Here is a 13,918-nt window from a genome sequence, read left to right as displayed (position 1 = left end):
ATCTCTCTCTCTCACACAGGCACACACATGAACACACACGCATACATGCACACACACACACACGCACACACACACACAGATATGCACACATTGCCGCACTGGAGTGATATGAAGGCCAGTTACCTCTGGATTATACGGTTTCAATCGAATAACACTTTCATTTCTGTCAAGTTAGCCCGCAAATCGAGCACTATCTGTCTTTATCACGCGTAGCACTGCAGCACAAGAATAATTAATTCAAATAGAAGCTTCACCGTACCATAGCCCACACAAAATGAAACACATTTGAGTGGTAAACAAACATCTTTTTAATTCTCTCAACACTCTCAGCTATTGACTCCTGGAAGAAGGTTCATATTGCAATGACTACTTTAATTTCAGACTCTATATTGGTTTTGGGAGGGGGGGAGCCAGTAGGTTGCACACCTGGGAGTTTTTTATTTATTAATTAAATATCAATCACAAAAAAAACAAAAAAACATTTGTCCTTAACTTACATCCATTATTTTGTGCCGTCTAAAATGTACTGCAGGTAACTTCTCGCGATATGTAACTACGGCTGTTAGTCCATAGTAGTCAGACAGTAGTCATATTTGGAAAAAATACATTATCCAGCCCCTCTACTTTCTAAAGTGCATACTTCACCTCAGCATGTTTGTTAGTATCGATGATTCCTCTGAATGGTCCAAAGGCAAAGCGGTCAACATCGAAACAGGACACACATGTCTGTAAATTCTTTGTGTAGAACATTCCTATATAGGTCTTCTACACTTCTTTATGTGGAACATTTCCAACTGGGGTGACATTGGCTCAGGCAGCAAGAGCAGTCGTCTGGCAGTTGGACGATTGCCGGTTCGATTCCTCCCTGGGCGTGTCAAAGTGTCCCTGAGCAAGACACCGAACCCCAAAATGCTCCTGACTAGCTTGTCGGTGCCTTGCATGGCAGCTAATCACCGTTGGTGTGCGAGTGCGTGTATGAATGCGTGAATGAGAAGCATCAATTCCACCGTGCTTTTGGTGAAGGCGCTATATAAATGCAGACTATTTACCGTTTGTAAATTCATATGAGCAGCAGCTGTATTACGAAGTGCCAAGATTGATTACCAACCCTTTCATAGTGCCCTGTCTTTCAGGAGCAGAAATATCCATATAGAGGAACAGGGCTCTGATGCTGCTGTAAAACTCTGGGTGTTACCTAAGCACTTCACTTCCTCTGTGATCCTGGATCTCATACTCAATTCAGAAGCATGCCTGAAAAATGCAGGTGAAATCAGGACAGATCTCTGCATCGGGAGGGAGGGGTTTCCAGGCACTTTTACATATTTCAGACTTTTTGGAAAGAAATTTGCTGAAATATGTAAGACAGGCAGGCAGGGGAGGAGAAAAAGGTAGAAATTCAGAAACAGGATTACAAAGCCTTCTATAGCTGTAGGACTTTCCAACCTTGAGGAAGAAATGAATAGAAATACAATGATAATAATAATAATAATAATAATAATAATAATAATAATAATAATAAAAACACTGATTTCAACACACCTTGGAATAAAAAAACTGCACTTATTCAAGTGTGAACCACAACTCTGAAACGCTCGACGGGAAATAGGAAAAGGCAAACGCTGATTAGTCCTGAACCCTTGCGTTTCGTCTGTTTAAACAGAGAGGTGGTATGGAGTGAGTGTGAAAGAGAGGGGATATGGAGGGAGTGGAAAAGAGAGGAGGTATGGAGTGAGTGTGGAAGAGGAGGTATGGAGTGAGTGTGAAAGAGAGGTGGTATGGAGTGAGTGTGAAAGAGAGGGGTATGGAGTGAATGAAAGAGAGGGGGTATGGAGTGAGTGTGAAAGAGAGGGGTATGGAGTGAATGAAAGAGATGAGGTATGGAGTGAGTGTGAAAGAGAGGGGTATGGAGTGAGTGGACGAGAGAGGGGGTATGGAGTGAGCGTGAAAGAGAGGTGGTATGGAGTGAGTGTGGAAGAGAGGGGGTATGGAGTGAGTGTGAAAGAGAGGGGGTATGGAGTGAGTGTGAAAGAGAGCTGGCTGAAAAAGAGGACAAGCAGCTCGTAGCTGCCACGCATTGGCAGGCACCCGGCCGTAACAATGGTCTCGTTTGCTTTCGGAGATTAGCTTCCACCCCACGTTCACTGCATCCTGCCCTGACAACGGCACGGCATAGCAACCTAAATCTGCTCCATACTATCTCCGCACGCAGCGCACTGTTCAGTGTTCGATAATCTCTCGCAGAGTTCATACGACCCCTACACTCGCATGACGCAGCCGTATAGGCGTCTACCATAAGCCTCAAATTAATTTTGCTCCTCTAAAAAAATCAGGTTCTTCCGACTGTGACAACCGACAGCCAAAATAGCCATTTTCGTCACATTAAGGCGGTCTTTCAGATGCACCGTACTCTTTTAGAGCTGAATTAACACCGGAGAATTTACTGTGAACTGTGTCTTAGTATTCCCAGCCATCCCACCCCATAGCACTGACACCTTTTGTACTAATACAGCTCGTGGCATTTTAGAGGAGTTTTTTTTCTGGGTGGTATTTTTATAGTTCTCCTCTTTGGGCTTGTTAGAGATGGCAGAGCCGGCTGCTGGCACAAACCCTCTATTTGGTCACCTAGGGCCACACAATTCAGGTTCAAACTGTTTTTATTTCTTCTGTTTTTGAAAGACATTTTAAATAACGTGCAGCGCTCCCAGGGTATAAAAACGAGCTCATAATAGCTCATAATAGCAAATAGTGCATCATTTTTTTAAGGGCCGTCAAAATCCTGGAGCTGGCTCTAATGGATGGCTTCTGTATGTTTTTCAGAATTCGTACTTTTGGTTAATGGTTAGCAGAGATAACAGCATCTTTGGTTCATGGTTAGCATTAGCAAATTCTCGGCAGACATTCGAAAGTAGGTTTCTCACACAGAGAGTGGTCACTGTGTGAAATAGCTTGCCAGTTCATGTAGTGGAGACCGAAATTCTGGGGGTTTTGAAGACCAGGCTCAATACGGTGCTAGATACGAATGCTAAATGGTCGGCGTTTATATAGCGCCTTTATCCAAAGCGCTGTACAATTGATGCTTCTCATTCACCCATTCATACACACACTCACACGTCAACGGCGATTGGCTGCCATGCAAGGCGCCGACCAGCTCGTCAGGAGCATTTGGGGGTTAGGTGTCTTGCTCAGGGACACTTCGACACAGCCCGGGCGGGGGATCGAACCGGCAACCCTCCGACTGCCAGACGACTGCTCTTACTGCCTGAGCCATGTCGCCCCCATATGATAGTCGTTATGCTTCAATGGTAGGAAAAGGTGAGAATTTCTGGGCTGAATGACCTTTCCTCATCATTATGTCATGTTATGTAAGCTAACTTGCACTAGCGCTGCACTGCTGAGACAGCCATAGACGACATACAGTCTGTGATAGCCAGGGCTGTCACTACTGCCAATATACAGTGATGCAATCAGTTTATTTCGGTAAGCCTATGCCAAGATATGGTATATTTCAGCTTGGCCTATGTCTCTGATTATTTTTATTTTTTACTTAGCCTCATAATGTCTTATTTGACTGTCAATGGCACAACTCTGGGCCTTATATATACAAGCGCTAATAACAGACTCCAAAGGCAATCGAAAGCCTGGAGTCAAGACTAGATACTGACAGCTTTCTTATATCTGCACCAAGGAAGCGATGGAATACACCAGACTATTCAGAAGCAGCTGAGAGGCCCCCTAAAACTATGTACAAAAAGGGATGTGATTCCTACACGGATCCCCGATATGGATGTAAAAAAAACCCTCAAATCAAAGGGGACAGTCCGCACTTAAGCGTGACATTGTCACTCTTTCGTTTCAACTCCGACGTGCTGGACTACTGAGCCAGAAGAAGAGAATCTGTCCAAAACGCATAGGCTATACCGTACATACAGACAGCACGGTAAAGCAGGAATGTTTGTGCCGGGATGTCGGTGCTAAACTGCGGAGTCCCTCCGGATAACAGCGTCTGCTAAACGAAAGCGGCGTAACGCGCGGCGAGCTTGTGTTTACGTCTGCCGAGAGCGGGAAAGGAGCCCGACGAGTGGGCCACGGTCCCCCCCACGGGCCCCCGGCGCAACACGGGCACCTGCACAGCGCGCGGTGATATCTGCTGAGCCGGCGGTCGAGCGGGATGTGCCGGGCTCGAACCGGGCCGCCGCCCGCCTGCTCCGCGCTGCCGCAGGTGTTCCGCGCGCTCACGATGTCCTTACAGAGTTATTATATCTCAAGCACATTACATTCCGAAGCTCTGGCTTATGGAATAATCCCCGGAATAATGCGTTAAGCGCGCCAAACAACCTTAATGAGCTCACCGTCCTGGCCCGTATAGCGTTTGTTTTCCGGTGACAAATAATTAAGATACCGTGATATCGGGATTTTTAATTTTTTTTTTTTTTTTTACAATCCACACCTTGTTTATTCAGGGAACCAGAAGTTCGCGTCTCGCAATTAACAAGTGCCGCATTTACATAAAACCCCTTTAATGGAAACGCAGAGTTCTTGTTGGTGAACAGCTTCTGGGGGGTTTTACTTATCTTATCAAAATACAGAATGCGATGTATCCATTATCCAATTACAGGTGTTAAGCACATCATTCATGTATTTATTTATGTGTTTATTTGTTTATTTATCTTTCTGCCAGTCTATGTGGATGCGAAGCACGGCAGGAGAGTGCGCTGTGCTCTTCTGGCGAGTCGATCCCGACATCCACAGACACATTTATCATATGCCTCTCGCTGTTTGTCAGGGTCGATGCAGAACTCTGCGGGAGTTTCCAAAGTGTTCGATTGACTAAAAGGCCTTTGTGGTCAATACATTTATATAACTCCCAACTCTTCTCCATCTGCGAAGACCTCTTCAGCATTGCATGGCACAGTGAACATTTCAAGTGTCCTCAGCGTCTGTTTTATTATCCACGAGACGAGGAAGGGATGAGTGTAGAGCCCTGTCTTCTCTACACCAATGGAAGGAAAGGTCAAACTAAAGACACATGACCTCAACACAGACACAGACACACACACACACACACACACACACACACACGCAGACACACACATAGACACACACACACATACACACAGACACACACACACACACACACACACACACACACACGCAGACACCCACACACACACACACACAAAAACACACACACACAGACACACACACGCAGACACACACACAGACACACACACACACGCAGACACCCACACACACACACACACAAAAACACACACACACAGACACACACACGCAGACACACACAGAGACACACACACACACTCAGTGACCTTGACTGTCTGCGCTGTATGTCACAGGCTGGTTATAAATATTATACATGTTTACCGACATGTAGCATTAAGAGCCGTATATAATGTTGGATTTAAGTGCTGCCCGCTACCTCCCTCTCAGACACCATTTGCTGGCTCTGCGTTCAGACTCCCCCGTGAGCGTGGCGGGTCCCTTCTGCTTGGCCGGGTTCTGGGAGAACGCTAAGAGCAGCTATTCCTATAGGGGCCTCCCTCCCGCGCCCGGACCGGCCTTCTGCCAGCGCCAGACCCGCCGCCGTGGAATCACATCAATCAGGAGAACGGAGATAGAGCCAGGAGCCGCGGGCTCTTCACCCCCTCCTAAATCCTGCCGCCCTCCGCCCCCGCCACGTCCAGCGCGGGGCGGGAGGAAGCGGCATCGCAGCGCCCCGCCCGGGAGCGCTCGACGCACCGAGCATTTAAAAAGGCCCGCACGCTACGTCTCCCACCGCCGTCCGCGGGCGTAAAAACCCGGGTGCCGTCGCTGTCCGCAGAGACGAGAGAGAGATGTTCGTCCTTCAAATGAACCCGTCTCCTGAAGTGCAGCCTGCAGTCAGGTGGTTGAAAGTGTTCGTAGCTTTTTGTTTCCCCTTTGTTTTGCATTAAATACAATAGTTGGTTTGTGGCTCTGAGCCAATAAGCCTTTTTATTTTTATGTTTTATTATTTTATGATACTTTCTTGGGATATTAAATAATAGATGAGGCAGCTCAGGTATTGGGCTTGGGGAGACATATTTAGCAGGTGAAGAAAAAGGTGAAACGTTGCGTACTTGGTATTGAGGTGATGATGTCGGAGAAGAGGTCACAGGGTGATGTCAGCGATGAGGTCGCTGGCCGTTTGTCACCAGACGCATAAACAGTAGCTTACTGGTTCAGTGATTTGGGGACTAGAGACTAGAATATTTATTATTTATTATTATTATTTATTATTTATTTAGGCCTCCGTTTTTTCTCACTCAAATCAGCACAGATTGAAATTTTATTTGAGTAATACATTTTTTATGCGGAGGAAAAATCATTTGAGAGCACAGTTGCTCTGAGAGGCATGGTGTCAGACTGTCAGGTGAATCTGCACTCATTCTGCTGTCACAGACATCTGCCATGCAAAGCCAACGCCGCCCCCCCCCCCTCCCCTCCCCCACGTAACCTTGGTGATTTCTGGCAGTCAGGTGACCAGAGAGAGCGGCACTCAGCCAATAGGGTGCAAAGTAACTGTCAAGGTAAATGCCACATCAATACAATACGACATCTTCACTGGCACCCATGTCAATGAACACAGACAAGCAGCAATTCTCAAAAGAATAAATCTGAAATAAAATTAAAGAACGAATGAAGTTATGAATCAATGCATGAGTTTTCAAGCAGCACTTTCACGTGTGTATAGCTCTTGTACATTAACACCCCCCCTTCTCCCGAAAAAAGAAAAGTTTGTACATGTAGTGTTCTCATTCAAAGATTCTCTTGGCTTGCATTTTTCCAGGACAATGGCAGGCAGGTAGCTTCCTGTACCAGCATCACAGAACCTGCCCACATCATGCATTATTTAACCCAGGGATCTCAAAGAGATCCCACATACTGCGGCCCTCCGGGGTTTAAATCAAAGATTTAACCCAAAAGAATCTTTCGCCAAGAATGAATAAATCGGTTTAAACCTCATGTTACGTTAAGATTTTATGACTGCTTTTATGTTTGTGGTCAGATTGACACCAACAGTTTGAATTGACACAACGTTATTGCAATGGAAAAACATTCTGCTTTGTGTCTCGCTTTCTTATTGTCTCCCAGATGACTAACTGTTTATCCATATGCAAAATAAGTGACAGAACATGTCATTTCAGAGCCTGAGGTAAGCGGGAATTTGACGCCTGTTTGGTGTAAAACTACCACAACAATGCCACCAGAATCATCCACAAGGAAATCTGAGATAAAGATAAAAATGGCTGTACTGTATATATTTTTACATTTTATACAGCTACAGAGAGTGAAGCTAACCACACACAACACTTTTATATGCAATGTTTGTACAGGACTTTTTAAAAACACCACATTATGTTTATTTCATTTTTACGGTTTAATCCCACCAAATTAGAACATGTGAAAAGTGAAAAGATTAAAAAAGGTTAACTGTTTTTTAAGAGACGTCAAACACTGAATCTGGTCAGACAGACCCCCCGAAACATAACACGAAGGTTAAAAACGGCCCCTGTCTTTTGGCAGGACACTTCCCTCTTTTGATTCATTTCTGATCCGCGTCCGTCGGGCGCGAAACATCGTTCGTCAAAACACGGACGACCTTCCTCCCCCCCCGTGTTCCGACCTCGCTCCCTGCCCACAGTTCATCAGTGTCGTCCGCCAGACGGCCGGCCCGGCCCCCGGGCCCGGCTCCGGCTGCGAACAGATCCCCCCCCGTCTCGCCGGGGGGGGATTACGGGCGAGAAGCCTCCGCCGCGCGCGGATACAGCCGCTTATGTACTTACGCTGCGCATTTCTTTCATTAGTGCTGTTTCGGCTCGCAGGTATGCCGGCGTCCGAGACCCCCCGCGCTTAAGCTAAAGAGCTCGCAACTCTCGCAAGTCCCCCCGCTTCGCTGCTTTCTGCTGGTCGCAGCAGCGTCGGCGAATAGCAGACGATGCAATCCATAATATGATCTGGTTATGCAACTCTGCCCCCACGGGCTAATATCTGCCAACTACCGAGGTTTTGGAGAATCCTGTTCCACAGCCTGCGCTCAGGAAAATAGTCTTAGGAAGATAAGGGAGGCAGACAGAAAGATAACATAAATCTTGCTAGCGCAGTCTTATTAATGCTATTATGACTTTTCTGGAAAGAGAGTTATATAATCCTGGAAGAGGTCTCGAGGGTCGCTCGCTATATTGCAGTTTTGAGCCCCTGCTATCTCAACTCTGAGATGATTCCTCCAAATAATGGGCACGTTGCCCTCTAGTTAGCCAGTGAAGGATGTGCCTCTCCACCAATGACAATACAACACTGGATTTAGTAAACTGTTGACAGTGATTCTGCATGATCTGCTTGCTTCAAATGATGTGAAATGCACAGTTCAAATGTTAAATGATTGTGTCTAATAACTATGAGCTGGTTCAGTACACTCTAAAACAATGATGCCAATAGGAACCCTGTGATTACACAGAAGACCCTATCTGGTTAGAGGGTTGTTTGTCAGGCAAAACGGTTCTTTGCACGGGAGTTCTCACACGTCACACTAATGACAGAAGGTTCCATAAATAACTAAGAAGGGTACCTCTATGGAATCAAGCCAAAGATCCCGTTCCGAAATCTTTTTTCTAAGAGTATACATTCATTAGAGGCTAAATACATTTTATCTGTGAATTGTGTTGCCTGTAGGATAGTCAATAGTCACTGGCTGACTAGAACACTGTAACATAACATAACATAACATTATGATTAGGACCGGTCATTCATCCCAACAATGCTTGCCATTTTCCTACTTCATCGGTTTCCTAAAAACTACTATAATAGCATATAGCACTGTGTCAAGCCTGGTCTTGAAAACCCCCGGAGTTTCTGCCTCCACTACATGATGTGGGCAGCTATTCCATACAGTGACTACTCTCAGTGTGGAAAAAAATACTTATGTTGTTCTTTGTGTGGGGGTTACGTGTGGTGCAGAAGTGGCTGTTCAAAATTTAGGAAGAGGCAAGAAAAATCATGATCACAAAAAGGCACCACGATGAATAGGAATGCTCCTCATTCATATTCCTCAATCATATCGCAATGAACAAACTGTGAACTGCAAAAGGTGCTGGGTGCCAACATTTTAAACATTTATTTGGCAGTAGTGTATTATAATGTCTTGGGAACTTGGCTTGCAGCTCAAAGGTTGTGAATTTGATTCCCACCTGGGGTTCTGCATTTGTAGCCTACAGCACGGTACTTCACCTAAACCACTTCACTAAAACATCTAGCAGTATAAACAAAACTGTATTAAATTATTTGTAAAAAAAAAAAAAAGATATGGTTCTATTCTGGATAAGAACACTAGCTAAATGGCAAAATGTACTGTAATGTAATACAGAATATGCTGTGGCCCACTTGAAGACTTGATCCCACAACCCACAACTTGGCTCCCAGCCCCTGTTACCGCCACAACCACTCAAGGAACAATCTCGCCAAAACCCGGCATTCCTGCCAAGCACCACAGCGAGCAGAGCAGATGCTTCTACAAAGATAGCACTCATATCACACTATATTACACTGTTATAAGCAGGCTATATCAACTATTATAACCAGTCACAAGAGTTTATTACAGCTCGCGAACAGATGTTATAGCTAACACATTCATAATGCATTCAGTGGTGATTCTGTGACAGTTATATGGGAATCTTTGGTGACACTTTATTTTACTGCACGTTAATTACCTAGTATTTACTGAGTAAATGCCAGGTACTTATAAGGTAAGTACCTATGTACATGCAGTAAATTGGCTGGTACTTACATATGGTCCTGACTGACTTTGTTTCATAATACGTACCACTGAAATCAAAGGAACTCCCTGATAAGTACACTGTGTATTTACCCAGTAAATAGGTAAATAATAGGTAAATTTAATAGGTAAATAATGGGCTGTAAAATAAAGCATTACGGAATTTCCTGCATATATTATTACAGTGTCATGACATTTGTCACAAGCATGAAAAATGTGCTGTCATGGCTAGTGCTGATAGGCGGTAAGTCACTCTGATAGTAGCATTATGTAGGCCTTTTAGCATACATTTTATCATAAAGTGTTACTGTACCTCAAAATCGTAAGTGGAGAGATTGATGTTTACAGCCGCACAGCTGTAAAAAAGCAATAATGCATTTCACTACCGAGCTAGCAGACAGGCCTAAATAGAGCATCATATGTACCATTTGAGGAAGTCGATACTCAGAATGAGATCATTGGAAGTAGAAATCAACAGAGAGTAATGGTGTTTACTGGCTCCAGGGCCCCAGGGAGAGGCTGTTCTGAGCCTCTGTGCCTTCACTTCGTTCATTAACAAAACATTTAATTAAGAGGTGAGAATAGCTAAATAAGGGCTAATAAACCAAGCAATTATTATGCCAAGCAAAACACTGCAAGCACTGTGGTCCAGACTTGCAAAGCGATTGTCTGCATGCATGTGTGTATCTATGTGTGTGTGTGTGTGTGTGTGTGTGTGTTAGCCACTAACCATCATCTTGCCTTAACCTGAGCATACATACTTACATATGTACATAAACATGCACAGTGGTGCATATCCCATATGGGAAAATGTACTATGTACAGTATATTGAAATGAAACACCATATGTACTGCGATACGTCACAATGTACCGTATAAGTACATTTCAGATATATTTTTGTCCTTAAGACGATGATGATCTTAACAATAATATGCAGTGCAATGCATACAATCATGCAGATATGGGTCAGAAGCTTCAGTTAATGTTCACATCAACCATGAGAAAGGGGAAAAATTTGATTTAAGTGACCGTGGAATGATTGTCGGTGGCAGTTTGAGTATCTTATATACTTCTCATCTCCTGGGACTTTCACATACAACAGTCTCTAGAGTTTGCAGAGAATGGTAAAAAACAAAAAACATCCAGAAGGCAGTAGTTCTGCAGGCACAAACACCTTGTTATTGAGAATGGTGTGAGGAGAATGGCCAGACTGGTCAAAGCTGACAGGAAGCTTTCAGTAACGCAAATAACTACACATTACAACAGTGGTATGCAGAAGAGCATCTCTGAACACACAACACGTCATAAATCTAAGTGGATAGGCTACAGCAGTAGAAGACTTATTAAGTCTAAAAAAGAAGTCAAATAAATTCCTAATAAAGTGTTCACTGAGTGTACATACTGGTGTTAAATACACATTTAATAATACTATCAAAAAAGCTTTCACTATAATATAGATATGGATCATAACATGCACTATATTTTTGTATATTTGATTCACATACTCGCATATTTTTGTGTGACATTTTGAATGCTGCTGGAGTTTTTTGATGATGTAGTTCTGGAGTGATACGGTGGGCTGGAGGGAGAAGCGTGCAGTCCACTAATAAATGCATTAAAGGACCTGAATGTCATGGTGCCACACTGGGGAGACATGTTCTGGCTGCAGAGATTATAGCAGGCGTCTTCTAATACCTGGGGGGCACTTCCACACTCTCTTTCAGAACATTAAATATATTCCTTTAACGCCACCTCTTTTTTTCACCTCACCTCACACTGAAGGACACAAACTCTGATTGAGTTGACTCCTGAGTTATCCTCTGGAAGCACTGTTTTTATTGCTGTATCAAATGAAATTAAATTCCGAATAAATACGGCATCGAAAGGAAATGATGAATGAATTAGCCGACGTAATGAACGAATGCACGAGTGTGGAAAATGTGAAAACGTGCTTTATGAGTGTGCTGGTTGTGAGAGGCATACATATATAATACATACATAAATAACTGGGGACTGCACACAACTCATGGGCCTATCTCCAGGAACAGTTGCTCATATCCTCCTAAGATATAACATTTTTATCCCCAGTAGGGAACATGCGCCTCTGGACTTTATCTCAAAGAAAATATATTCTACTCTGCAGAAACCTACCCGACAAAGGACGTTCAGCAAAAATAAAATAAAATTTATGAAAATATATATGTTTTTGTCATCCAATAAACTTGCATAATGTCAAGAAAGCTTTTTTTTTCAGGAGGATAGGACACGATAGAGGTGGGTGTTATAGAAGGTTCTAGCACTCACCAGTGACTGTACAGCATTTGGTTTTAAGTGGCGCGATCAATCTTGCTACTTTGAGATTACGCTGCGCTAACACTGTACATACATTACGTTGGATGTTGTACAACACCTAGTCTCACTACAATGAATAACTGTTTGGGGCCTACTGGTGACTAGCAATGTTTAATTTGACAGATTGTCGATTCAATTTCATATACATAATGTTACGGGCCTTAAAATTTCATTTAAATGTTACAGGCCTTTTAATTAACATTATATTGATTGCCATTTAAAATGTTTGCCTCTTAAAAGTACTCAATACATTGAAAGGTACCAGTTGTGATCTCTGGTTATTATTCTGAGAACAATTCCTGCCTTGTAGGTCGCCATTCTCAAAACCAATGTGTCCACCATTTTGGAAACCTTCCAATGAAGAAATCTAAAAGGCGTATATAGAGAAAAACATATAATCACTCCGCCTACTAAACATGTCCTAACGCATGAGAGGTAAAACCGCAATGGGACGGATTCTCCAAAATAGTATTTCTGGCAGGCTTACTGTTGGTCTCTTGTGAGACCTTTCCTTGGCTTTATGTTTGCCCGTCTATAGTGAAACTTCCATCATAGCTCAAAACAACACCACTGACTTCCATGCCATGGGGGCTGACAGGGAACGCACCAGCAGTCATTCAGTGTGACACGCTGTCACCCCAGAGACAATGTCAACATTCATCTTCGCCTCACAAAGAGCACCGAGGGCCAAACACCACACAAAACAAAACATAAAAGGACACACTGACAATTCCTATGCATATATCATAGAGGAACAAAGGAGATCTTCCTTTAAAAAAAACAACCCAGTACATTTTGACGGGGTCAGACAGTATAAAACAAAAAAATTTTTTATTTTTTCACACGTTAACGTCAGCATATTACCCCGTGCTGCCACCCTGTAATATGTCAATCCTCAACAGCAATACCCACTCAGAAAGGCATCAGTGAAAAATGCTCTGTGAATGGACCGCATTGTGCAGAAAGGCCCGTGGTGCATTAACTGAAATGAAAATAAGAATGTGTCAAGTTTGCGTTGATTCATTGGCACCTTTTAGAGGCGCTCTGATGGGCTGTGTTGAAGGCCTGGTTCGGTGGCCTGTCAGGCAGACAGAATGCGCAGCGAATGCAGGGTTTCACCCGTCCTCTTGAAGCTTCACACCGCCAGAGCCATCAGGCGCCAGCAGACTGACTCCTTCAGGCAAACAACAGGTCAAACCGGTCTAAGACTAGCAATCTCGCCGCTAACACCCCCTGATTCTACTTATCAAGGTCTCGATTAAAGAGCACGATTAGTTAATTAGATTAATCAAGTGTCCTAGTTCTGGTCGAGAACAAAAACCTGCACCCACATCGGTCATCTTCTTACTAGACCGGACAGCCGTAATCTAAGATATTCTGATCCAAGATGTTCCCTTGGGCTGGAGGCAATATGGAGGCCCTGGCCTAGATTCAAACCCCCGGACCTTTCTGCTGTGAGCTGATGGTTGTCGTGGAACTTGAATTAGTCCCCTTTCTCTGCGTTGTGTATATTTACCAAAGATCACACTTAGAATGAATGCTGTCGGTCTCTATTTTATTCACGTACACGGAAGCAAACCACCTCTGTAGCAAGATGACGGTAATACTCCCAGAACAGGAGGTCTCCCAGACAGATATAGGAGTAAAAGGGGGAGGAGTCTACAAGGGAAGTGGTATTCTGATCCAGCGACACCTGCAGGACAGGAGGCATACTGCATGACATGAAAAGTTCTTCCACATGGTGCTATCCCCTGCAC

At 44.0% G+C, this 13,918-nt stretch overlaps 1 protein-coding gene across 1 annotated transcript in view; it reads right to left on the bottom strand.

Annotated features, from left to right (window-relative positions):
• Positions 1-13,918, bottom strand: part of LOC133139421 (leucine-rich repeat and fibronectin type-III domain-containing protein 2) — a 157,365-nt gene that overhangs the window by 101,426 nt on the left and 42,021 nt on the right. The window lies entirely within an intron of this gene.

This window comes from Conger conger, chromosome 1 (genome assembly GCF_963514075.1).
Source record: "Conger conger chromosome 1, fConCon1.1, whole genome shotgun sequence".
Taxonomy (NCBI): domain Eukaryota; kingdom Metazoa; phylum Chordata; class Actinopteri; order Anguilliformes; family Congridae; genus Conger; species Conger conger.
Note: the sequence above shows the minus strand (reverse complement) of the source record. Positions and strands in the feature narration are given on the sequence as shown.